Source organism: Thamnophis sirtalis, unplaced genomic scaffold (assembly GCF_051295495.1).
Source record: "Thamnophis sirtalis isolate CommonGarterSnake01/CBP01778 unplaced genomic scaffold, rThaSir2_p1.2 scaffold_6, whole genome shotgun sequence".
NCBI lineage: Eukaryota > Metazoa > Chordata > Lepidosauria > Squamata > Natricidae > Thamnophis > Thamnophis sirtalis.
In genome coordinates this window covers 126,737,944-126,765,832 of record NW_028261386.1, presented here as the reverse complement: position 1 = coordinate 126,765,832, position 27,889 = coordinate 126,737,944, and positions in this window count along the sequence as shown.

Below are 27,889 nucleotides of genomic sequence, written 5' to 3'. Positions count from 1 at the left end.
TGCCTGATTTTATCACATCTTTTCTGTATTCTTGTTTCGTCTGTTGGGCCTTCAGTAGATTTTTGTTCTTTACTTCGATTAATAGATGTTCTTGACTTTCTTTTAAATAATCAGCCAGTGCATGTTTTTCTTCTTCAACTGTTTGCTTCACTTGTAATAATCCTCTGCCACCTGATTTTCGGGGCAGATATAGTCTATCAGTATCACCACGTGGATGTAAACTGTAGTGCATTGTCATTAGTTTCCTGGTTTTTCGGTCCAAAAGGTCCAAATCAGCTTGTGTCCAGTTAACTATACCAGCTGTGTATCTTATAACTGGTATTGCCCAGGTATTTATGGCCTTGATTGTATTTCCACCATTCAATTTAGATTTTAAAATTTTCTTAACTCTGTTGGTGTACTCTCGCCTGACAACAGTTTTTACTTCTCCATGCTTGATATTATCCAACTGCAGAATGCCTAAGTATTTGTAGGCTTCATTTTCTTTGCATTTAATTAATTGGCCATTGGGCATTTCAATTCCCTCACATACAGTGATTTTGCCCCTTTTTATGGATACAGTGGCGCATTTTTCCATGCCAAACAGCATTGAAATATCGGTGCTGAATACTCGGACTGTGTTTGTCAATTATTGGATTTCTATTTCGGACTTTCCATAGAGTTTCAAATCATCCATATATAGTAAATGCGAAATTTTTTCAGCTTCTTTGGCTGTTTGGTAGCCTAATTTCATTTTCATTATTATTGTTGTTGTTGTTGTTGTACAATTGTATCACAGCGGCCAGTTTTTCGCCGGATTTGGCATTGGTTACTAGGGCCCCACCCAGGGGCCTAGGACGTCGTAACGTATTTTCGTAATATGCGTGCAGATCCAAGCAGTGCGGCTTTTTGCATTTGACTGATGGTGATTTTGTCAATTTTTAACTGTTTTAAATGTAATTCCAGTGCTTTTGGAATAGCACCCAGTGTGCCAATTACCACTGGAATTACCACTGCTGGTTTGTGCCATAGTCGTTGAATTTCGATTTTTAAGTCCTGGTATCTTGCGATTTTTTCATGTTCCTTCTCGGCGACCCTGCTATCACCTGGTAGTGCGATGTCTATGATTGTGACCTTATTTTTCTCAACCAGTGTGATGTCTGGTGTATTATGCGCCAGTATTTTGTCGGTTTGTATACGGAAATCCCACAAGATCTTGACCATCTGATTTTCGGTGACTTTTTCAGGCTGATGTTCCCACCAGTTTGTTGCTGTTTTAATATTATAATTTTTGCACAAATTCCAATGGATCATTTGTGCTACTGAATTGTGCCGCAATTTATAATCAGTCTGCGTGATTTTTTTACAGCAGCTGAGTATGTGATCAACAGTTTCATCAGCTTCTTTGCAAAGTCTGCATTTGGCATCATCAGAGGATTTTTCGATTTTGGCCTTAATGGCATTTGTGCGGATAGCTTGTTCTTGCGCAGCCAGGATTAGTGACTCTGTTTCTTTCTTTAATGTACCTGTTTTTAACCATAACCAAGTTTGTTCACTGTCCACTTTATCTTTTATTTTTTCCAGAAATTGACCATGCAGTGCTTTGTTCTGCCAACTCTCCATTCTTGATTTTATCACATCTTTTCTGTATTCTTGTTTTGTCTGTTGGGCCTTCAGTAGATTTTTGTTCTTTACTTCGATTAATAGATGTTCTTGACTTTCTTTTAAATAATCAGCCAGTGCATGTTTTTCTTCTTCAACTGTTTGCTTCACTTGTAATAATCCTCTGCCACCTGATTTTCGGGGCAGATATAGTCTATCAGTATCACCACGTGGATGTAAACTGTAGTGCATTGTCATTAGTTTCCTGGTTTTTCGGTCCAAAAGGTCCAAATCAGCTTGTGTCCAGTTAACTATGCCAGCTGTGTATCTTATAACTGGTATTGCCCAGGTATTTATGGCCTTGATTGTATTTCCACCATTCAATTTAGATTTCAGAATTTTCCTAACTCTGTTGGTGTACTCTCGCCTGACAATAGTTTTTACTTCTCCATGCTTGATGTTATCCAACTGCAGAATGCCTAAGTATTTGTAGGCTTCATTTTCTTTGCATTTAATTAGTTGGCCATTGGGCATTTCAATTCCCTCAGATGCAGTGATTTTGCCCCTTTTTATGGATACAGTGGCGCATTTTTCCATGCCAAACTGCATTGAAATATCGGTGCTGAATACTCGGACTGTATTTGTCAATGATTGGATTTCTATTTCTGACTATATGATTGGATTTCTATTTCTATTATTATTATTATTATTATTATTATTATTATTATTATTATTATTGTTATACAATTGTATCACAGCGGCCAGTTGTTTCGCCGGATTTGGCATTGGTTACTAGTCGGGCCCCACCCAGGGGCCTAGGACGTCGTAACGTATTTTCGTAATATGCGTGCAGATCCAAGCAGTGCAGCTTTTTGCATTTGACTGATGGTGATTTTGTCAATTTTTAACTGTTTTAAATGTAATTCCAGTGCTTTTGGAATAGCGCCCAGTGTGCCAATTACCACTGGAATTACCACTGCTGGTTTGTGCCATAGTCGTTGAATTTCGATTTTTAAGTCCTGGTATCTTGCGATTTTTTCATGTTCCTTCTCGGCGACCCTGCTATCACCTGGTATTGCGATGTCTATGATTGTGACCTTATTTTTCTCAACCAGTGTGATGTCTGGTGTATTATGCGCCAGTATTTTGTCCGTTTGTATACGGAAATCCCACAAGATCTTGACCATCTGATTTTCGGTGACTTTTTCAGGCTGATGTTCCCACCAGTTTGTTGCTGTTTTAATATTATAATTTTTGCACAAATTCCAATGGATCATTTGTGCTACTGAATTGTGCCGCAATTTATAATCAGTCTGCGCGATTTTTTTACAGCAGCTGAGTATGTGATCAACAGTTTCGTCAGCTTCTTTGCAAAGTCTGCATTTGGCATCATCAGAGGATTTTTCGATTTTGGCCTTAATGGCATTTGTGCGGATAGCTTGTTCTTGCGCAGCCAGGATTAGTGACTCTGTTTCTTTCTTTAATGTACCTGTTTTTAACCATAACCAAGTTTGTTCCCTGTCCACTTTATCTTTTATTTTTTCCAGAAATTGACCATGCAGTGCTTTGTTCTGCCAACTCTCCATTCTTGATTTTATCACATCTTTTCTGTATTCTTGTTTTGTCTGTTGGGCCTTCAGTAGATTTTTGTTCTTTACTTCGATTAATAGATGTTCTTGACTTTCTTTTAAATAATCAGCCAGTGCATGTTTTTCTTCTTCAACTGTTTGCTTCACTTGTAATAATCCTCTGCCACCTGATTTTCGGGGCAGATATAGTCTATCAGTATCACCACGTGGATGTAAACTGTAGTGCATTGTCATTAGTTTCCTGGTTTTTCGGTCCAAAAGGTCCAAATCAGCTTGTGTCCAGTTAACTATGCCAGCTGTGTATCTTATAACTGGTATTGCCCAGGTATTTATGGCCTTGATTGTATTTCCACCATTCAATTTAGATTTCAAAATTTTCCTAACTCTGTTGGTGTACTCTCGTCTGACAATAGTTTTTACTTCTCCATGCTTGATGTTATCCAACTGCAGAATGCCTAAGTATTTGTAGGCTTCATTTTCTTTGCATTTAATTAGTTGGCCATTGGGCATTTCAATTCCCTCAGATGCAGTGATTTTGCCTCTTTTTATGGATACAGTGGCGCATTTTTCCATGCCAAACTGCATTGAAATATCGGTGCTGAATACTCGGACTGTATTTGTCAATGATTGGATTTCTATTTCTGACTTTCCGTAGAGTTTCAAATCATCCATATATAGTAAATGCGAAATTTTTTCAGCTTTTTTGGCTGTTTGGTAGCCTAATTTCATTTTTTTTTAAGATTACTGATAGTGGGATCATTGCGATGATGAAGAGAAGAGGTGAAAGTGAATCACCCTGGAAAATTCCTCGCTTGATATTAACCATTCCGTAGCTCTCATTCCCTACTGCCAACTCAGTTCTCCATTGTTTCATTGCCTTTTCAGTAAAGGATGTAATATTTTTGCTAATGCCAGTTGTTTCTAAGCATTTTATGATCCAACTATGTGGCAGTGAGTCAAATGCCTTTTTGTAATCAATCCAGACCATATTCAAGTTCGTTTTTCTGTTCTTACAATTTTCTAATATCATTTTATCAATTAGAAGCTGATCTTTTGTGCCCCTGCTCCTTCTTTTGTTGCCTTTTTGCTCTACTGGCAAGATGTTGTTTGTTTCCAAATAATCCATCATGTTATCTGCAATAATGCCTGTGAGTAATTTGAAGGTTGTTGGCAAGCATGTTATTGGTCTGTAGTTTTCAGGTGTTGTTCCTTTAGTTGGATCTTTCTGAATCAAGTATGTTTTTCCAGTTGTCAACCATTCATCAATTTGGCCCTTTTGTAAAATTTCATTCAGTTGCCTGGCCAATATTGCATGTAAACTGGTCAGATATTTGAGCCAGAAACCATGTAATTGGTCCTTTCCAGGTGATGTCCAATTCTTTACCTTTTTAACTCGATTTTTGACCATCTCAGTTGTTATTTCTAATACTTGCATTTGTTTGTTGCCAATGCTTTTCTCAAAGTCATGTATCCACTTTGCTTCCTTGTTGTAGTCCTTTGCATTTTCCCACAATTCTTTCCAGAATTCAACTGTGGCCTGTTTTTCTGGTTTTTCACTTTTGGTGTCACCATTTACATTAAGACTTTGATAAAAACGCCGTTGGTCTGATCGAAATTGCTGATTTTGTTTATATTGGATGATTCGTGCCTCATATCTTTCAATTTTTCTAGCTGTTGCTGTTATCTGCTGTTTTACAATCTCTACAGCTTCATTGATGTTTCTTGTATCCAATCTATATCTCCTGATTAGCCGATCTATGATTTTGTTGTTTTTAAGCCGTTGCTCATGCATGTTCTTTAAGTTACTAGCATCTGCCCTTAATTTTTTTATTTTTTGTTCTAAACGGATTTTCCACTTTGGCTTTGATGCTTTTTCTGTTGTATGACTAGGTACTTTAATTTTAATGCCTAGTTCATTAGTGACTATTACAGCTGCGCTGTACATTAACTGGTTTGTTTCCAAGATGGATCCTGGTTCAATTGTTGAAAACACTGCATTAACCATTTTCATGATAGGGGCCAAAATTTTCTTCGGCACAGTTTTTAGTGATGGTAAACGTTGCCTTTCCTCATTAAGCAGAAAATGCTCCATGATCTTATCCTTCAATTCTTTTTGTTTTTGAGTTAGTTCATCAGTTGGTTCAGTGATAACTGGTTCTAGTGGTGGTGATGTTATTTCCTCCCCAAGAGCTTCTTCTGGGAGTTCTACTATAATGTCTTTAGTTGTGTCTTGAATATCAGTTATTTCCGCTTGTGATATTGTTTTTTGGGTTTTGCAATTTGCCTGAATTTCCTCATGTTCAACTTCACTAAACACTTTATTCCGTATAATAAATCGCCTTTGATCTGCTAGTCGTTGTTCACTAACATTTGAATCTGGATATTGTTGTTTCCATAATTCATACATTCGCTTTAAATAGCCTCTTTTTTCTGGCTCTGAGTTGTAGTAACAGGCCATTATGGCACGGTTTTCATCTGCACTATATTTTTGTCGTTTTGTTGGCTGGTCCACTTGTAGCCCACTTGTCGACGGATGTCCAGGGACCCCAACATCCGCCGCGGCCCTTGTTAACCCGCGCGACGACCGATGCGGTATGGAATTCTTATTTGTTTTTTTCACCATATTGTATGGGTTGGCGGGGTTTTTTTTACGGGACCAGATGCCAACCTGATCCCAACCTTCCTCCTTTCTCATCCAGGCTTGGGACCGGCAATGGCGGAGTTGTTATTATTATTATTATTATTATTATTATTATTATTATTATTATTATTATTAGTTAGTTTTGTATGCTGCCCACTCTCGGAAGACTCCAGGCAGCTTACAATAAAAAAGGGAGGGGGAATATATAAAACAATACAACAATTTAAAATTACAGCAACATTCATAACTTAAAGTGGGGCTGGATAATTCAACAGCCCCAGGCCTGCCGGAACAGCCAGGTCTTAGTTGCTTTACGGAAGGCCGGAAGGGTAATGAGGGTCCGGATCTCAACGGGGAGATCGTTCCAGAAGACCAGAGCTGCAACAGAGGAGGCCCTCCCCCGGGGAGTCGCCAGCCGACATTGGCCGGCAGATAGAATCCAGAGGAGGCCTAGTCTGTGCGATCTAATCGGTCTTTGGGAGGTAATTGGCAGGAGGCTGTCTCTCAGGTAGCCAGGTCCAATGCCACCAATGCCACACTGTCCTTTCCAGAATAAAAGAATCAATCTTGATTTGTCTACTAGTGGTTCGACCAAAGGTTAGGTGAGAAATTTGCCCTCTTTTCCTCAAATGAGATTTGATTTTTACTCTTTGCTTTCTAAAGAGAGTTTTTATCTTCCATTTCTTCCTCCTATCCCTTAGATGGCAGCAAGAAAAGTCTTGGAATTACAGCTGACCCTACTGGAAATAATCTCCTCTATAATTAGGTAACGGTGAAGGTTCCCCTCGCACACACATGCTAGTCATTCCTGACTCCAGGGGGCAGTGCTCATCCCTGTTTCTAAGCCAAAGAGCCAGTGCTATCTGATGACAATTCTGTGGTCATGAGGCTGGCATGACTAAATGCCAAAGGGGCATGGAATGCTGTTACCTTCCCACCAAGATGGTCCCTATTTTTCTACTTGCATTTTTACATGCTTTCAAACTGCTAGGTTGGCAGATGCTGGGGCAAGTAATGGGAACTCACTCCGTTACATGGTGCTAGGATTCGAACCACTGAATTGCCAATCTTTCTGATTAACAAGCTCAGCATCCTAGCCACTGAGGAACCATGTCCCCTATTTAATTACCATGTCTAAAAATCCAGGGCAAATGGAGAAAATAGCAGAGGCACCTCAAGGGATCTCAGAAAGCAACACAGGGAAGTCACAACTATCAAATCTCTCCCCTCCCTCCTAACAGAGGTGCAATAGGGAGCCGAGGTGGCACAGTGGTTAAATGCAGCACTGCAGGCTACTTCAGCTGACTGCAGTTCTGCAGTTCGGCTGTTCAAATCTCACCGGCTCAGGGTTGACTCAGCCTTCCATCCTTCCGAGGTGGGTAAAATGAGGACCCGGATTGTTGTTAGGGGCAATATGCTGACTCTGTAAACCACTGAAAGCCCTATGAAGCGGTATATAAGTCTAACTGCTATTGCTATTGCTAATATTAACACATGTGCAAATGGGTTGTACGTTATCAGTGGAATTTATCACAAGAGATTCATCAGGAGTTCTATTAGTAATGATTGTCTTTTCCTAAATGAATAATACAGACAAATACACCAGATAAAATATATAACCCTAATATTAAAAAAAACTGAAATAAAGAAAAAATGTTTTTTAGGAAAATAGCTTCTTTTTGTTTGTAGTTCAGAGCAGTTCAGAGTAATTGAACTACAGCATTTGAAAAAAAATAACATTAAAACTCATCTAAGGCAGTAAAATTGCTTTTAGCAAACTAGGATTAGTTTGATTTATAGCATCTATGGAGCAGTATGTGTTCAAACATGCTTGTTCAATTAATTGTACTACAGTATAATGTACCATTTAGCAGTAGGTTTTTGAGTTGGCAAAATGAACAATCCTTAGGGCGAATTAGATTCATAAATTATATTTATTTCAGCCAAATAGCAGTTAACTGTGTCTCATTCATTATGGTAGACCAACAATCTTTTGTTCAAATTACCATATCAATTGTAATGTGCAGCCTTTGTAAATTGAGAAAGGCAGGGAAATTGTTATTTTCATTTTCAAAACTGAGAAATGAAGAAAAATAATTCTTTGACTTAGTTTTGTAAATCATGCTGGATGGTTATTCTTTGATTTATTAAACAAATATCAACCCTTCCTTTTGTAAAAAAAAAATAACAGTAATAGTACTTAAAACCAACAAATGATGCAAGATCAGCAAAAGGAATGCTATTAAATACAAAGGGCAGGGGATGGATCCCAAATAAATATGTTACATTGAATGCAATTTCAAAATACTTGTAAGAAGCACTCAAATGTGGAATCTTTTACTTTCTACTTCCAAGCAGAAGAAAAAATAATAATATTCAGTTCAAGAACTGCTAATAAAAATCAACTTGACTTGATTTGAGAAGAAATGTTGCATTCTAGAGTTTTTATATCAGGAACTCAGGAAGCCTTATGGATTAATTTTGAATAAAGATCATCGCTCAAAACTGAATAGCCTTGATCACTCATATGATCATATCCTAGGAATAGAATGTTGTATCTAATGCTGAAGGATTAAAAACAGGGAAAGCCAATCATAATCAATAATTTCCCCAAAGTGATCTTTCTGAACTTTCTCTAGCTGTACACTTGCCAGAAAAATCAATATTGGAAGAATGACTTATGCTTTCTTTCTCCAGCTATGTATGATCTCCTCGACTTTTCTATAGACTATAGATATCCTTCTCAGCAAATTTAGAGAAAAGGTGTATTGGAAGGAAACACAGAATTTGCAGACAAATTTGAGCAGACAAATCTGTTTCAGATTTGAAAATTTTATTTACAGTAAAGGTAAAGGTTTCCCTTGTACATATGTGCTAGTCATTCCCAACTTTAGGGGGCGGTGCTCATCTCTTTTTCAAAGCTGAAGAGCCAGCGCTGTCCAAAGACATCTCTGTAGTCATGTGGCCGGCATGACTAAACGCCAAAGGTGCACAGAATGCTGTTACCTTCCTACCAAAGGTAGTTCCTATTTTTCTACGTGAATTTTAACATGCTTTCGAAGTGCTAGGTTGTCAGAAGCTGGGGCAAGTAATGGGAGCTCACTCCATTACGCAGCGCTAGGGATTCGAACCGCCAAATTGCCACTGATCGACGAGCCCTTAGCCACTGAGCCACTGCATCTTTTATATTGTAAGGTTACATTAAGAGAATCTTTAAGACTGAAAGTACATTGTTCTCCTTTAGCCCTTACAGCCTAGGAAAGTAGAGAGGGTCCCTTCTGAGACATTTGCCAAGCCCACATTCCTGCTACCGGTATGTGCTAAGATGCTGTGGGAAGTTATCATCCAGCCCTCGCCCAGAAAAATGGAATATCCTAGGAAATATTGAAAAGGCAGAATATTTCTCTGGATATGAAAAGAAAGAAACGTGTTTTAAAAGACAGAATAGTTGCCTGTAGCTTCCTGCCCATCCCCACTGTTAATGGGCCATTAAGAAGGCCAAGATAGTCCCTTTTACATAATAAAGACTTCTCCACTGCAGCCCCAGGGGGGATGGGAGTAAAGGCATGATAATATTGGCCCTTTACTCAACTGACCACATGCGGCGCTAAGGATTCTAACTTTTCTGATCAACAAGCTCCGCGTCTTAGCCACCGAGTCACCGCATCCCTTATTTGCATATTTACATATTTATTTACACATTCACATATTTAGTCCCATATTTAAAGTATGTAGCCATTTTATGTAGTCAAGATGTGCCATCGATATTTTCTTAACATTGTTTATATTAATTTTTTTTATTTTGCTTCAGATACAGTTTTGTAATGAATCATAAATCACTGAACAGATTGAAAAATTCCACAGCCTTTTTGCTTTTGTTAGTTTTTACTTGATCTTATTTTCATTTTTTTAAAAAAAAAAATATATTCAGTCCTATTCTATAAGATGTCTAGAGTCACTTTGTGACTGAAGCAGCATATGAATTGTTAAATGCAGAACAAATAAAAACTATACAGTTGAATTTGCAGCAGAAGATAGTAATTTAATAGGAAAAGGGTTCTCATTTTAAATTTGGAAGCTTAACATTTAGTATGTTTAAACTACATTAATGTGTATAATACACTCAATAACTTGCAGAATTATGAAGGCTGGACATATAAAGAAAACTTGGGGGGGGGGGAATCGATGCCTGAACTTTCTTTAAATGCAATTAGAGCTGAATACATCCTAGTATTAGATTTACATTACCATCTATTAAAAATGGAATATTTTACAATAAATGAAGTATGAAACATTTTCTGGGACATTAATATATTTTGCCGTCATGCAAGTCGAAAGTAGCACCCTTAGGGTCAAATTGGATACTTAAGCATTTAGCAAAAATTACCGGCTACATTGTCTGCAAGATAATTGTAAAGCTATAAAATGATTCAGTTCAGTGATTCTAATATGATTTAATTATAATGGAACTGGTGTCACTCACCTTGCAAATATTTAACATTGAGCTACTAGTTTTAAGGATATTTTGGGGAAGAGCAAGAGGTACAAAAAGTTCAGGTTTTGCAAAAGTGTGGATATGTCATATATGTGTACACATGCCCAGCAATTGGTTGTTTCCCCATTTTTAGCACCACTCAGTTATGATTCAGGCAATATTAGAACTGTTTCCACTACCATTATTTTAGCACAATGATGGTTCAGCTTCCAGAATCCTTAGCAATCATGGTTCTTATTAACAATACAAATGTTGGCATTTCAGAAAGAGACTGATGCATGTAATGGTTTTTTTTTTCTTTCTTTCCTGTTGGTTGCCCATACTTTACAAATGTGTTGTGGCCCAGCAGGAGCCATTGGAGCTGCCACCAGACTCCAACAGCGAGGGGCCCAATGAGTCGGCTCTGGAGGATGTGGAGGACCCTGGACAGGGTTCCGACTCCAAGCAGGACGCAAAGAGGCTGGTTGGCCACCAGGAGGTGCCTGAGCCTTGGACCAGTGGGGAGGAGACAAGGGAGAGAGAGCCGGACGCCAGTAGTGAGTTGTTCCTGGATGCACGGCATCGAAGAGCTGATAGGTGTCAGGAACAGTTGAGCAATTACAGGAGGTAATTGCACTCAGCTGGTGGTCATTAGGCTCCTCTCCAGACTATAAAAAAGACTACTTGTGCACACGCCCTTCTTGCAGAAGTCAACACAGGAACGAATGTTGGAAAACATTGTTATGAGCTTGGCAGGCTGGATTGCTGCCAAGCCTTATCTGTGTTTATTGCTGCCCAAACATGTCTGTGCCAGTTTGCTGCCAAGGACCTGTCTGTCTGTTAATTAAATGCCATAACTTATCTTTGGATCGGAGTGTGCTTTGGTGTGGAACGAGGGGGGTCAGAACACAAATGTAAATAGAAGATGTTGAGAGACCTGGCCCATAAAACCATCAAGAGTTGAACAAGACTGAATGGATTAAATCCACATCCCTACCTACAACAAAGTGGTGCAAAATTGGACAAAAACGTTCATTTTTAGAGTTCCGGGATCTATTATTGGTTGAATAGGCTGTATGAATTGTAGCTTGAGTATTCAAGGCCTACTCTTTTTAAAAAAAAATTTCACTCATGCAGCTGTTTGATCATTGATAATGTTGAAGAAATCTTGCTGTTCTAAAAAGTACAGAGTGTCATTTTGCCTGGGGATATGCTTTCCCTGTGTTGACATGCTGTACATCCAATTTTTTGAGGGCAACCTGTTGTCACATGACTTTTAAATGCCTTTTGAAGACTTCTCCCTTCACCCAAAGTCTACTCTTCTTGAATGTGAGAGCATTTTTCCTCCTTTGTTTTCGAATTTTTTTTAGATATTTTTAATCTTTGTGATGTATTCTGTGTGCTTTTTATATCCCTGTATACAAAGTTGTATAGCTATATTTATTAAGTAATAAGAGAAACAACCTGTTAATCAAAATAGTTTTCACAATTCTCAATTCCCCAAAATACACAAGCCTGAAATAGTCTCATCTAATTGTATCATTACCAGGAACACCAAAACATACCTAAAGACCTTATCAAAAAAAAAACTTAGACCTTAAACAGAATAGAGTGAATATGCTATCAATTTCCCATTGCAAAAACAAAAATTCACAAGGGAGGAAGAAAATGACAATACACTGCACTTCCTGGATATCCTCGTCAGCAGAAGAAATGGCTGCAAATTAGAAACACACGTCTATTGAAAAACTACCCATATTAATCAAATACTCCAACAGAAAAATAACAACCCAATCTCCCAAAAGAGGAGCTGTGTAAGAACTTTATACATATAATGGTTATATCAGTGGTGAGTTTCAAAAATTGTTGGAACCTACTCTGTGGGTGTGGCCTCCTTTGTGGGGAGTGGCTTGCCACCCATGTGACTGGATGAGAGTGGCTTGCTGCCCATGTGACCGGATGGGAGTGGCTTGCCGCCCCCAATATGAAATTATGAATTAGTACTTAGGTCGGTCCAAGTAGCTATTCAGAAGTTAGTGGTTAGAAGCCATCGTAAAGCAAGATATGGAATTAAAACCAGAAATATTTTGTTAGCTATTTGAAAGGGAGTATAATATATATTTAATTTTACACATGTTAGCAGCTGCTGGAATTGTGTTTGCACAACAGTGGAAAAACAGAGATATGTAAATGAATAAATATTACAATGTGCAGGAATAAATAAATGGACAATTAAAATCAAGAAGGCTTTGAATACTTTTTCACGTGGGATTGGTTTTAGGAATTGCCAACTAACGGAAACAGAAATTAGAAATCCAAAAGTATGAAAGAAAACACCAATTATGTAAGGAAAGGTCTTTAAAATGTATAAGGAAATATTACTAGATCATTATTAATGTGTAGATAACTGTGGGACATTACACACCTACCAGTGGTGGTTTCAAAAAAATTTGGAACCTCTTCTGTAGGTGTGGCCTGCTTTCCGGGTCCACTGGTGGAACCTCTTCTAACCGGTTCGGTAGATTTGACGAACCGGTTCTACCGAATAGGTGCGAACTGGTAGAAACCCACCTCTGGGTTATATGTATAATGCACTGTATTATATGCACTGCAGCAAGCCAGAACACCAGCAAAAGGAAACAGAAAACCCACAAAACGTTTCCCAACAAATGGATATCCACACAATTTTATCCCAAAGTGCCTTCCACTTTGGTGCTTGACCCAGGAGCCCAAGATAAAACAAACAAACAAGCCAGAAGTCATCTATAATAGCACTATCAATAGCACTCAGACTTATATACCGCTTCACAGTGCTTTGCAGCCCTCTCTAAGCGCTTTACAGAGCCATCATATTGCTCCCAACAATCTGGGTCCTCATTTTACCGATGGAAGGCTGAGTCAAACTTGAGCCGCTCAGAACTGAACTGCTGGAAATCTGCAGAATTAGCCCGCAATACTGCATTCTAACCACTATTCCAACACAGCTCTCTAACAATATAGGATATAAGGACTGTTAACGCCACTATGTAGTGTAATCAGGCAGAAAACTAGTGGAATGTACCAGCAATCAGAAAACAGAGTGAACACTTCTTAATTTTATAAGATGTAGAGTAGAATTCCTCTTTTTACAAGATGTAGAGTAGAATTCCTCTACTCTACTCTAAAAACAAACTGAAATCCTTTTGAGTGAGAATTTTTTATAAGTACTGTACAGTACCCTTTTTCCTTAAATCTCTTAGGGATAGAAAGGTGGAAGATAAAGTGAATATTTAATTAACTTTCACACACCAACCTTTCTGTCCCTAAAATTACACTTTGTTATTTGCATTCTTTGTATAGCCACATTTGTTTTAACTTCAACTTAATTTTGTAATCTTCAAGCCTTCACTATCAATATACAAGATTCATTTTTTATCTGATGGCTTATTGTTACAGTGGATCTATCCTTGATAAGCCACAGCCTGCCCTGCAACTTAGTAAAAGTTCTTTTTTTTTCTCAGCAAGGAAAAAAAATTAAGCAATTTTTAAAGACAAAAATGAAGTCAAAACAGAACAAAACACTCTAGTGTGCAGAAATCATTAGCAGCCGACGACAAGCTGCTTAAGAAAGGCTTTTGGGAATCCATTTCCCAGCACAGACTTACCTTTAAGTTTATATGTTCTTGTTCTCTCTGATGATAGGGCCATGTTCAATGATGAGATCATTTCACCATGGAAGAGTTGGCAATTTTTGACCTTATTTTTTTAGAAGAGTAATATTTATTAGGATATTTAAAATCAACTTACACTATATTTAAAATATGTGCTGTTAAATATAATTTATTTGTCTCCCAACTTTTAGTACCATGTTTTCCCAAAAATAAGACAGGGTCTTATTTTCTTTTGACCCCCAAAATAAGCAATTGGGCTTATTTTTGGGAAGACTTTTTATTTTGGAGGTGCAAGAAGTGGTAAGCGTGGTCACCTCATGGCTGCTGCTGTTGCAATATTTTTTGGGGGGGCTTATTTTCAGGGGAGGGCTTAGTTTAGAGCATGCACTCAAAAGCCCAATTGGGTTCATTATCGGGGAGGTCTTATTTTCAGGGAAACAGGGTATTACAATGTGAGATTGTGTTCTTAGTTTTCACCCCTTAAGTGTTACTGTTATTCACCTGATCATGTGAATAGTAAACTTCAATGGAACATTTGCAAGCAAGGAAGCTTCATTCTTACACTGTTGCAATCTTTCCCTTTTGAAATTAGTCTCTCTCTCTCTCTCTCTCTCTCTCTCTCTCTCTCTCTCTCTCTCTCTCTGTGTGTGTGTGTGTGTGTGTCTGTGTCTGTGTCTGTGTCTGTGTGTGTCTGTGTGTGTGTGTGTTTTGTGTTTTGTGTTTTGTGTTTTGTGTTTTGTGTTTCTATACTACCCATTATATTCAAGAGTTATATTATGAAAATCTAACAAGAGTAGGCATATTCTGCTAAAGTCCCAAGTTCCCCAGCCATATGCTGGCTGGGGGGATTATGGGAGTTGAAGTTCACCCAGTTGCCAAGGTTGAAAAACACAACTGCATATAGTTGATCAGACTAAGAAACCAGTGCCATTCAGTCTAAAAACAGTCTAAAACTAAAAACTGAACAGCTACAGTAACCAAAAATCGCAAGTCTGAATGTGGCTCTTCTTTCTCAACCTTCCAATGAATCAAGGATAGATTTGTTCTGAGGCCTTTTTTTTTTCAAGTTAGTTTCTTGAACTGGACGTAAGCTTCACTTGTTTGATTAGCACTGAGTGTTTCTGGTGGACAACTGGGCAATTTCTATTAAGTGTATAATATAACTTACTTTTATTTTATTTTTTGTATTTTCATTGCTGTTTACCAGCCAGAGTTGAAAGATTATTTTGGAGAGGAAGGGAAAGAGGAGAGATAGTTACAAAATAAATAAACTAGGACTCTGGGTTCCCAGGTGAAAATAACAGGGCCTGGTGTGTTATCAACATATGGTTGTACAATAGAACATTTTTTCCCTCCAGATATTTAGACTGGTTGACATAGTAGATGTCACACCACATCTCAAAGATGGCTGTGAACAAGTAGGAATTATATTGTATATGACACTTTACTAATAAGTAAATTTACTGTACAAGTCAATTTCGTATTTACTTCGTTAGCAAGTCAGAATAAACCAAGTGCTTACTTTTGGAAGGTACTGTAATAATATGATCTATATGGAAACAGATGCTTTATTAATTGTTCTTGATTTATTATTATTTATACTGAGCAAAAAAAGATAATTAATTTACATAATTACAATTGCCAATGAAATTATATCAATGCCTTATACAAATCTGAGAACAGTTACATTATACTTGTTCATATTGTGACTGAACCAGGGGTGGTATTCTGCTGGTTCGCTCCAGTTCGGGTAAACCAGAAGTGACAGGAGGCTCCGCCCACCTGCTCAGACATCATCACAGATGCTCTGCACATGTGCAGAAGTGCCGCGCGTGCGTGAAGTGAGCGCACGTGCACACTCCCGGTTCCGAACCGGTAGCGAAGGTAAGAGAAAACCATTACTGGACTGAACCTGTGTTAAAAGGTTTGGGTTTTTGAGGAGAGGGGTGGGGTTGTAGAGGTTATCCCTTGAAGCTTAAAAAATAGAAATGACAAGCAGCCACTAAGGCTATGATCTGATATAAGAACTTATTTGATTGGGATCCACTTTCTTAACCTTTTCATTTTCTGTGTTTCTCATTCCCAATGAAAAGCTCATCACGGAAATTATTCAGAAAGATATCCGCTTCCCTCCCCTCAATCTTGGAAGAAAATTATTGTAGAGCCATGTGTGAGTCATAAGTATGATTTCCGAGAAGATGGATAAATAGCTGACCCTTAGGTGTAATTTGGAGTTTCGAAGGGGTATTTGCCACAATGAAGCTTTGGTGAAGGTGACTCACCAAAGTGAAGTGCTTTTCCCCCCTCTTATTTCGAAAAATGGGACGAGAAAGAGCCGCACTAATTTGATTGACAGACAAACGGGGCTGTCCAGAGGCTTTGCTCATTGAGAGGAGAGATGGCAGGGGAAGTGAATGGAGCTGTGTTTGATGAGGTAGTGTGACATCAGATACAAATAGTGAACGCTTGCCTCACCTGCACAAGGGCCATTATTCCACATTGTGGGGCAAAACACCACATCTCAAAGAAGGCTATGAGTGCCTCACTGAAGAAAAGTAGGCATCATTATTTATATTGAGCAAAAATATATCCACTGAATGCTGTGGGACAGAGTTGCATTTTGGATATTGTTGAAAAGAACAATGGGGCATGCAGTGTTTATGGTGGAGCAATAGGAAAGCAGTTTCATTAGGTACCAAAAGATTGGATGGATGGATGGATGGATGGATGGATGGATGGATGGATGGATGGATGGATGGGATGGGATGGGATGGGATGGGATGGGATGGGATGGGATGGATGGGTGGATGGAGTGGTGGGATTCAGCCAGTTCGCACCACTTTGGGAGAACCGATTGTTAACTTTCTGAGCAGTTTGGTGACTGAACCAGAGGTGACTGAACCAGAGTGGTTGTTGGAAGAAATCATTAGGGCAGAGAACTGGTTATTAAATTATTTGAATTCCACCACTTGATGGATGGATGGATGGATGGATGTCAACAGTAGATATATATTAGATTAGACACATAGACAGATGATTTTCTTTTCTGAGCTCCTAGTTCTAGTAACTGATGCACCTGTGTCCTATCTCTTTGTACAGCAAAGCTGTTAACAATATTAAGTATATAAAATTAAAACAAAGCATTTGACTAGCACCAATAGAATTTCAATAGGAACCTACCTGAAAAACAACATAAACCCCGAAGCACTCTCATTTCTCTAAAGGACGAAATATTAGAGCTGTTAGCAATAATTTCTAATATTTAAATGTGCTCCAATTAGCAGACTATAGAGAATACATTACACCTAATGCTCATTTTGTCCTGAAAAAAGAAATATGTGATCATTTTGAAAATGACTCCAGCCTGTAACTTAACTATTAGGCTTTCATAAATCACCGTAACACTATTTCCTTACTACATAGGTATGCAGGAACAGTATCATGGTTAATTCATATAGGCAAGCACCCCCAAATTTGTATACGCTTCTAAGCATTCAGTAATCAGCATTTATGTAGCAAATAAGGGAGATGACCTTGACAGAGATACGTGTGCTCTATTGCCAAGGCAATAAAGAGTGAAATATGTTTTAAATACAGAACATCCAGATGACATCTGGAAGTGGTGCAGACAGACACCTCCCAAATTCAATGAACTATAAGAAGGAAGAGGAGTTGCAGGACAGATTTGCAAGGTCCTGTGATTATAGCCAGTCTCAATAAAAGTAGTTTTAACTTTCCCGTGGTATGGATTTCGTGGGCTAGTCTACCTAGTGAGGTTGACAGTTGTGAGTTAATTTGTGCTTCTCTGCACATCTATTTACAGATATTTTTGAATTAGTTCCAAAAATGAACACAACTCTATATACACAAATCTATATCCCTATCTTTATCTGAGGGGTCCTTGGTGCTCTGTGAGCCTGTTCGTTCTCTTGCAGATGTTTCATTACCCTAACTACGTAACATCATCACTGTACTGATGATGTTACGTCAGTGGTGGGATTCAAATATTTTTACTACTGGTTCTGTGGGTGTGGCATGGCTTGGTGGGAGTGGCTTTGTGGGTGTGGCAGGGGAAGGATACTGTAAAATCTCCATTCCCACAACACTCCAGGGGAAGGATACTGTAAAATCTCCATTCCCTCCCCACTCCAGAGGAAGAATACTGTAAAATCTCCATTCCCTTCCAACTCCAGGGGAAGGTTACTGCAAAATCTCCATTCCCTCCCCACTCCAGGGGAAGGATACTGTAAAATATCTATTCCCTTCCCACTCCAGGGGAAGGCTACTGCAAACTCTGCATTCCCTCCCCACTCCAGGGGAAGGATACTGTAAAATCTCCATTCCCTTCCCACTCCACGGGAAGGATACTGTAAAATCTCCATTCCCTCCCCACTCCAGAGGAAGGATAATGTAAAATCTCCATTCTCTCCCCACTCCAGAGGAAGGATACTGTAAAATCTCCATTCCCTCCCCACTCCAGGGGAAGGATACTGTAAAATATCTATTCCCTTCCCACTCCAGGGGAAGGCTACTGCAAACTCTGCATTCCCTCCCCACTCCAGGGGAAGGATATTGTAAAATCTCCATTCCCTTCCCACTCCAGGGGAAGGCTACTGCAAAATCCCCATTCCCTCCCCACTCCAGAGGAAGGATACTGTAAAATCTCCATTCCCTTCCCACTCCAGGGGAAGGCTACTGCAAAATCCCCATTCCCTTCCTACTCCAGGGGAAGGCTAATGCAAAATCCCCATTCCCTTCCCACTCCAGAGGAAGGATACTGTAAAATCTCCATTCCCTTCCCACTCCAGAGGAAGGATACTGTAAAATCTCCATTCCCTCCCCACTCCAGGGGAAGGATACTGTAAAATATCCATTCCCTTCCCACTCCAGGGGAAGGATACTGTAAAATCTCCATTCCCTTCCCACTCCAGGGGAAGGATACTGTAAAATCTTCATTCCCTCCCCACTCCAGGGGAAGGATACTGTAAAATCTCCATTCCCTCCCCACTCCAGAGGAAGAATACTGTAAAATCTCCATTCCCTTCCAACTCCAGGGGAAGGTTACTGCAAAATCTCCATTCCCTTCCCACTCCAGGGGAAGGATACTGTAAAATCTCCATTCCCTCCCCACTCCAGGGGAAGGATACTGTAAAATATCCATTCCCTTCCCACTCCAGGGGAAGGATACTGTAAAATCTCCATTCCCTTCCCACTCCAGGGGAAGGATACTGTAAAATCTTCATTCCCTCCCCACTCCAGGGGAAGGATACTGTAAAATCGCCATTCCCTCCCCACTCCAGAGGAAGAATACTGTAAAATCTCCATTCCCTTCCAACTCCAGGGGAAGGTTACTGCAAAATCTCCATTCCCTCCCAATCAGCTGGGACACAGGAGGCAGAGAATAGATGGGGGCAAGGCCAGTCACAGGTGGCATTTACCGGTTTTGAACTACTCAAAATTTCTGCTACCGGTTCTCCAGAACTGGTCAGAATCTGCTGAATACCACATCTGTTACCTGGCTAGGGTAATGAAACATCTGCAAGGAAACAAGCAAGCTCAGAGAGTACCAAGAACCCTTCCTTTCAACCCTGAGCTACAAATATTCTCCTTCATTGATACCTTTATCTATATGTATACCTATGGAGGTAACATCATCAGTGCTAATGGGTGTGGGGTTTACTCCCTCCTTATCTATAGTAGCTTGTCCTGCCAGTGTTGGTAGGGATGTGGCTTTCTCTGTGACAGTTATTTGATTAGGGTATTTTTTTTTCTGCTTCAAGCACACCTCATCAACACTGACAAAGCACCAGTGACACCAATCTCCCTCTCCAACTATAAAAACTCTCTCAACCTGTTCTCTAATTGAAAAAGACACCTGTGAAATTTACCTGAGTCCCTAAAACGATCTGATTAACTACTGAATATTATATTTTCAAACATGGAGGATCAGGCTTTATGTGTTTCTATCTTGGGAATCTTAAACATGAACTGAACTTCCACAGCTAAGACAGTAAAGTACAAGCCAATGATTTCTGGATGGGAATCTAAGAGGCCATAAAACTGCTTGCCTTTTTCTCACAAAGTTTACAGTAGTCATTTGTCTTGAAGATATTATGGAAAGACTAGCATTGGAAAAGGGAAAAAAAGAAGGGTTAGTCAGAAAATAGGCTGAGATAAACTGTGAGTCTAAGACACGAGCGTCAAACTCGATTGTGTCACATAACATCATGTGAAATATCGCAACAATTTTTGCCTTTGCAGAGCCAAGGTGGGTGTGGCCTGCACATGATGTGAGCTGCCGGTTTGACACCCTTGGTTTAAGAGATGACTGGTGTATAACATTTACAAGGCCAGACTCCTTTGAGAGAGTCAGAGATTACATTCTCATTTCATTTAATTAAATATAAACATATTTAACGTGATTATTATGAAGTCACATTATCTTCTTTTCCCTTCTCTCACACTAAAAATATAGTACAGGAACAACTTCCAGGGATCTATTCCAAGATATTTCAGAAGCACAATTGCTACATCTCTGTTCTAGATTCCAAATCTCCCTATTTCTGCATCTGACATTAAGTTGGACTAGAATTAACACTATCCTTGGAGTTACTACCAATTCCAATTCATATTACTCTGCATGGAAATTGAGAAAAACAGACAGTTGGACAAGCTAAACAGAGCAAGTTATGGTGTTGGTTCCTCACAATGTGTTTTATTGGCAAAATCCTGCTGGAATTTGGATATAATGGTGACTCCAATGTCAGAAACTTCATACTTGAAAGTTATTTCCTATCTTCTATCATCAAGTTAAACAGTCCATTGAACTATTGTGAAGAATTTAAAAGTATTATTACTGTTCATTTTGTGAAATTTTGACTTTTTCTTATAACAGGTGTTATGAATATAATCTAACGGTTGGGTTGGCAATATATAAATCATGCAACAATGTTGTACCTGTTTCTTTAAATCATACTGTAAAATGTGATTGGTTGCTGTTTCCTCAATCGGCCATAAGAGGGAGCCAGAATGACTGGGAGCTCTCTGTTTTGTTAGATGCTGGGCTGATCTGATCTGAAGCTGTTTTGGAAGCTGGCTGTTAGAAAGTGCTGTGAGCTATTGTAAGTTTTGCAACTGCTAGCAAACTTTGAGTACCAGACTGTTTGTATGATACTGGACTGTTGTGGCCCAGCAGGAGCCGTTGGAGCTGCCACCACACTCTGAGAGCAAGGGGCCCTATGAGTTGTCTCTGGAGGATGTGAAGGACCCTGGACAGGGTTCCGACTCTCAGCAGGGCACAGAGAGGCTGGTTGGCCACCAGGAGGCACCTGAGCCTTGGACCAGTGGGGAGGAGACAAGGGAGAGTGAGCCGGAAGCTAGTAGTAAGTTGTTCCTGGATGCATGGCATCGAAGAGCAACTAGGCGTCAGGAACAATTACGCAATTACAGGTGGTAATTGTACTCAGCTGGTGGTCATTAGGCTCCTCTCCAGACTATAAAAGAGATGGCTTGTGCCACGCCCTTCTTGCAGAAGTCAACGCTTGGACTAAAAAGAAACTAACTTGGCAGGCTGGATTGCTGCCAGAGTTAGTCTGAATTGCTGCCAAGGTTTGTTGGACTTGCTGCCAAGGTCCTTACCGAGATTCTGGTCTTGTTATTAAAGGACATTCCATTTTACGCTTGTCTCGGCTTTTGTTACTGGACAGAGGAGGGGGTCAGAACACTGGACTATGTTATTTGGATTATCCCTTAACTGAAAGACATTGATGACTAACTGTCTTATCCGTGTATGACTTGGACTGTTTGATGGACTCTGATACCTCTATTTCCACGAAAGTAAAAGCCTATTTAAACTGCAGTGTCTCTGTATACTGGTTTGTGTGTTCTCCGACACAACTCTCAAAACGCTTCTCTGAACGCACTCCCTCTCCCAACAGGGAGCTTACCTAACAACAGGTGTTGATAAAACATGGGTTTAGATTTTGGCTTCCTATACATTTACAAAATTAAATTATATACTGTCCTTGGAGATGAGTGGCTTTAAAAGCTCATCTGCCATGTGCCTTTTGATTTTTTGTACTAAATGCTTTCACTCTTTTTTTTTTCAAGTATGATGTCATTTAATTCGGTTGTTCCTTATGGACTAAGTACTCTTTTGGTTTAATAATTCAAGGTTTTATGCAGCATTGCTATTAATTGACAAAATTGCCGACTGTAGTTTTTCTAAGGTAATCTCATCTACATCAATTACTATGCATTTATTTTTTAATAAACATTCATTTTGGCACTATCCCAAATCATACCAATTAAACTGTTGTGATAGGGATTTTTCCCCTCCTTAGAGCTGCTTGGTTCTAAAGAAATAGTAAAAGATGTCAAACTCTTTTGAAGCTTAGCTGAGCTGCAAAATTAAAAGGAAAAGATCTCTCCCCCCCTTAACACTGGACAGTTTTATCTTTGATTCTACCTTCATTGTGTATCCTGTTATCTAAGTCTGCTTCACAACACTGGAGGGATTGTCTAGGTCATATTTTGGGAGACACATGCAAGAAATATATAATCACTGAATGAGAAACAAAGCATTTATATCATCAAAAGCAATTTGTTTAGACATATAAAGGTTAAGAAAGGTTGCTAAAGTCCAATTGTGTATTTGAATGCATGACTTTGCTACTCCAAAACAATTTTTACTTCTGCTGACATAAATATTAATGTGTTTACATATTTGAAATATGTTTGGGATACGTTCTTAGCCTACAATCCTATGTGTCAACATTTGTTTTTACTTTTGCAACTTCTTTATGAGATGCCACCCCTCCCACATTTTTCACAATTTCACAATCATTTCAGAATATGTCCCATGAAAATGAATAGAATTCCTTTGAAACAAGCATGTTTAAAATAAGACTTGTGTTTGGATCATGAATATAATTAGGCTGATGGGCTCCTGACAGCTTGTTTGAACATTTTGAGTAGATGATAACTCAGCTATTCCATTTCGGGATGAGATGAATGCCATACGCAGATATCACTTGTACAACTTCCTCACACTGCAGTTCAAATAATCAAATATATTCAACTACAATCAGTTAACAAAAAATCATCAGGGAAAAAATAAAAAGGTACAGTTGGCAAGGTACGAATTAATCTTGTTTTTTTTCCCCCTGCTACTTATCACAGTGTCTGAATCCTTCTATCACTTTTGCCACAAATTTTATCTAATTTAAAAGCACTTTTCCCCAGAGATGCTAATAGAAGCTACTAAGCATAAATTTTGCCGGTGCAAAAAATATAGTTTCACTTCAACGAAGACATTTGCATTCTAGAGAAGGAACCAATGATGTGATTTGCTTGAATCCAGAATTCTGTAGTACCTTGAATTACTTCAGGCTGTAATTACAAAATGACCTTTCAACTTATCCCTTCACCAAGCCTGGTCAAAATCTTTCATCAGAGAAGTTTCAGTAGAAACTGAGGATGTCCTGAAGCTGCCCATTTTAGAGGACCTTGGGCTTTATGCTCTAAACTGGCGCTAAGAGATTGCTTACAATGTTCATAGAAGGTTTTTTAATCTGTAAAGTCTTTGGTATGTTCAGGTTGAGTCACTTGTGCTAGCAACTTGCACCCAAAACATCCAGTCTGAAAAGCCTTTAGTATGTATTAAGTACCCTCAGGGACACAATGGCTCAGTGGCTAAGACGCTGAGCTTGTCAATCAGAAAGGTCGGCAGTTCGGCGGTTCGAATCCCTAGTGCTGCGTAACGGAGTGAGCTCCCGTTTACTTGTCCCAGCTTCTGGCAACCTAGCAGTTCGAAAGCATGTAAAAATGCAAGTAGAAAAATAGGGGCCAACTTGGTGGGAAGATAATAGTGTTCCATGCACCTTCGACGTTTAGTCATGCTGGCTACATGACCACGGAAAAGTCTTCGGACAGTGCTGGCTCTTCGGCTTTGAAATAGAGATGAGCACCGCCCCCTAGAGTTAGGAATGACTAGCACATATGTGCGAGGAGAACCTTTACCTTAACTACCCTCCAGCTGATCAACTACATAGACAAGATTGCCAACTCAGTCTAGAATAAGGTTTCAGATATCTGAACAGGCAAGCAAGGTTGCGGACAATTGGAAAGAACTTGAGGGAAAAGAGGCTGCACTGTTTAACTTTCTTCGTATCCACAATAACAGCAAAAAAGTTCTTATTTGTTTGATATGAAAGTTTATGTATATGTATATGAAAGTACTTTTTCTTGCATCAGAAATGGTTTTTTTTTTTAGTTGCAGGAAATTGCTAAAGACAGTTGAGAAGCATAAAAGCTTTCAGCATCTGATTAAGGTCTTGTCAGTTTCAGGCAGCAGCAGTATTAATCAACTTAGCCTGTTAACTTGCAATGAGCACTTATTGGAGAAATGGAGAAAATCTGTTCAGGAAGAGCTGGTCAAAAAGTTGGACAATATTTGATATTAAAGCTATGCCTGCTGAATGGAAGACATGAGGAGAAAAAGGAGGACATGTTCTCTTTCTGCCAGACATCTGGTTACTCTAGCTTGGAAGAGTTTTAGCAGGAAAACTCTGAAATAAAGAGTTTCGTTGCAATCTGAAGGGACCTCTGCAGTATTTGCCAGAGCTATCTATCCCAGAAACATTTCTCAGTCTTCTTCTGTCTCGCTCATCACAGAGGTTTCTGTCTGTCTTCTTCGGTAGAAGACTGAGAGAGATTGTAAAGTTGAACACAAGCATTTGTAAAGTTCCAATATTTGATCTCTTACAAAGACAAGAGGGTCAAACTATTTTCCAAAGCACCAAAAGGCAAGATGAGAAGCAGTGGGCGGAAGCTAACCAAGGAGAGAAGCAACTTAGAACTAAGGAGAAATTTCCTAACAGTGAGAGCAATCAACCAATGGAGCAGCTTGCCTTCACAAGTGAATGCTCCATCACTGGGCAAACATTTATCTGAAATGGTATAGCGTCTCCTGCTTGAAGCAGAGGGTTGGACTAGAAGACCTCCAAAGTCCTTTCCAACTCTATTATTCTACGTTCTTTGAGTAAAAAACAAGCTTGTACTCAATCCAGATAAGACCGAGTGGCTGGTGTGTTTCCCTCCTACTAATTGGCCAAGTGTTCCATCTCTCAGGCTGGGGGGGGTCAAACAGTATGCCCCTCAGACAGGATCCGCAATTTGGGAGTCCTCCTGGACCCACAGCTGACTTTTGAACACCACTTGTCAGCTGTGACCAGGGGGGCATTTGCCCAGGTTCGCCTGGTGCACCAGTTGCGTCCCTACCTGAACCGTGAAGCCCTCACAACAGTCACTCGCACCCTTGTGACCTCTAGACTGGACTACTGCAACGTGCTCTACATGGGGCAGCCCTTGAAGAGCATTCGGCGACTTCAGCTTGTCCAGAATGCAGCCGCGCGAGCGATCGTGGGTGCACCTCGGTTCACCCACGTAACACCTATCCTCCGCGAGCTGCACTGGCTGCCTATTGGTCTTCGGATACGCTTCAAGGCGCTAGTCGTCACTTATAAAGCCCTTCATGGTATTGGACCTGGGTACTTGAGAGACCGCCTGCTGCCAATTACCTCCACCAGACCGATTAGATCCCACAGACTAGGCCTCCTCCGAATTCCATCCGCCGGCCAGTGTCGACTGGCGACTACCCGGAGGAGAGCCTTCTCTGTGGCTGCTCCGACCCTCTGGAACGAACTTCCCGTGGAGATTCGCACCCTCACCACCCTCCAGGCCTTCCGCAAAGCCCTTAAAACCTGGCTGTTCCGACAGGCCTGGGGCTAAAGAACCGTTGCCCCTATCTCGAATTGTATGATTGTTGCGTTTTAAATTATGTATTGTTTGTGTTGTTGTTAAATTGTCTGTATCCCTTCCCTGGTTTGAGTTGTGAGCCACCCTGAGTCCCCCTTCGGGGAAAAGGGCGGCATACAAATGAAATAAACATTCAAACATTCAAAATGAAACAAATTGATCCCTTACTTTATGATTAGAAATGAGGGTGCAGATTCCTTAGTTTGGAGGTTTACTTCAATAGAACCTTATCTGAAGTGAAACCCCCCCTCTTCTGGCTTTGCACAGAGTTAATCACTTCTGCAAAGCTCTTCATATCATGAATCTGATCATCCAAAATAACTGAAACCTTTCCCCATAGTTTGTAACAACCATCGCACTGTGTCACTTACTTCTGCATAGATTTGCTATTTTCAGATTTCTAGATTATTAAGATTCACCCAAAGAAAGTATCATAGAAAATGTCTTTATGGTAGGCAGATGGTCTGTCTCCCTAATCCAGTATTATCTAGTTTGATTGACAGCAAGAATCTGTGGCTGTGGGTTTTGTAGCTAAAGATACCAAAGGTTTCATCAGTAACTTTTGAGATATCCTCCCTCTTTCCTTAGGAAGTATTTTCATACTCTGTATAGGGAAAAATGCTTTCAAAAGTCTATGACCTTCACTTTCTTTATATGGCCACTCTATTTATTGGCATTATTTAAGAACTTTGGAACATGAAGTTACTGTTGAACACGTACAACTACACCACTTCAGAACATCTATATCAAACAGATATTGACAAACATCAAAAAGATATCGACAACGGACTGTCAGGATCTGTAGTAAATTAGAAAAAAAAAACAAGCGAAAAACATACCTTGTCTACTTTAACTTCTCATTAATCTTGGTTGCAGCACTATTTCAAAAGATAGAAAGACTGAAAAGTGAACATTCTTACATTCTGATCGCAAATTTGGATTGATGGTTTATGATACCTTTCCTCCTATGATGAACATCGTTTTTGGAAGACTATTTTTAAGTAGCCAGTTCTACAAATTAAGATAACAATTAGAACGGACTGTTCATTGCTAAATGAATACAGAGCAAGGAATGATTAACTGTCTGCCAGGGCATCCACTTAAATTGATGCATTATTTGCTGGGGAGAAAGTGTATTATTACACAGGCACACTGAGTGAGAAGCAGCTCCTGGGATACTGCTGTTCATTTGAAGGTGATTCATTAAACTGTTCTGGAATGCAAGGAGAGGGGTCAGCGATAGACACTGCTAACCTGCTGGGGCTCTATCAGTTGCCATGAAATGATATATGCTGATGCCAGAACCCATCATAAGAGACATTTTTCCATAGGTTCTTCCCAAGCGCAGCAGTAACACCGAAAGGTTTGCTGTCACACTGGTGTGACTAATTGTGTGGTTTCCTCCTCATTCTGCCTCACCCACTGAAACTAAGGACTGTGATATGAAGTAAAGGTCTCCTGTGGTGGAGTAGTTCTAATTCCCATTTGGATTTTTTTTTTAACTTTATTTCACCTTTGTGTTACTTCAACCTACGAACTTCTTTTAAATATTTATTGTGGTCCAGCAGGAGCCATTGGAGCTGCCACCAGACTCCGACAGTGAGGGGCCCTATGAGTCGGCTCTGGAGAAGGTGGAGGACCCTGGACAGGTTTCCAATTCCGAGCAGGGCGCAGAGAGACTGGTTGGCCACCAGGTGGCGCCTGAGCCTTGGACCAGTGGGGAGGAGACAAGGGAGAGTGATCCAGAAGCCAGCAGTAAGTTGTTCCTGGATGCACGCAATCGAAGAGCTACTCGGCGTCAGGAGCAATTACACAATTACAGGGGGCAACTGCGCTGAGCTGATGGTCATTAGGCTCCTCTCCAGACTATAAAAAAGACTGCTTGTGACACGCCCTTCTTGCAGAAGTCAACGCATTGACTAAAGAGAATGTAACTACCTTGGCAGGCTGGATTGCTGCCAAGGTTTGTCTGAATTGCTGCCAAGGTTTGTCGGACTTGTTGCCAAGGTCCTTATCTGTTTGTTTGCTTGGCTTTCAGCCACCGAGCATCTAGTCTTGTTATTAAAGGACATTCTAATTAAGCTCGTCTCAGCTTTCATTACTGGATGGAGGAGTGGGCCAGAACAGATATTGTTGC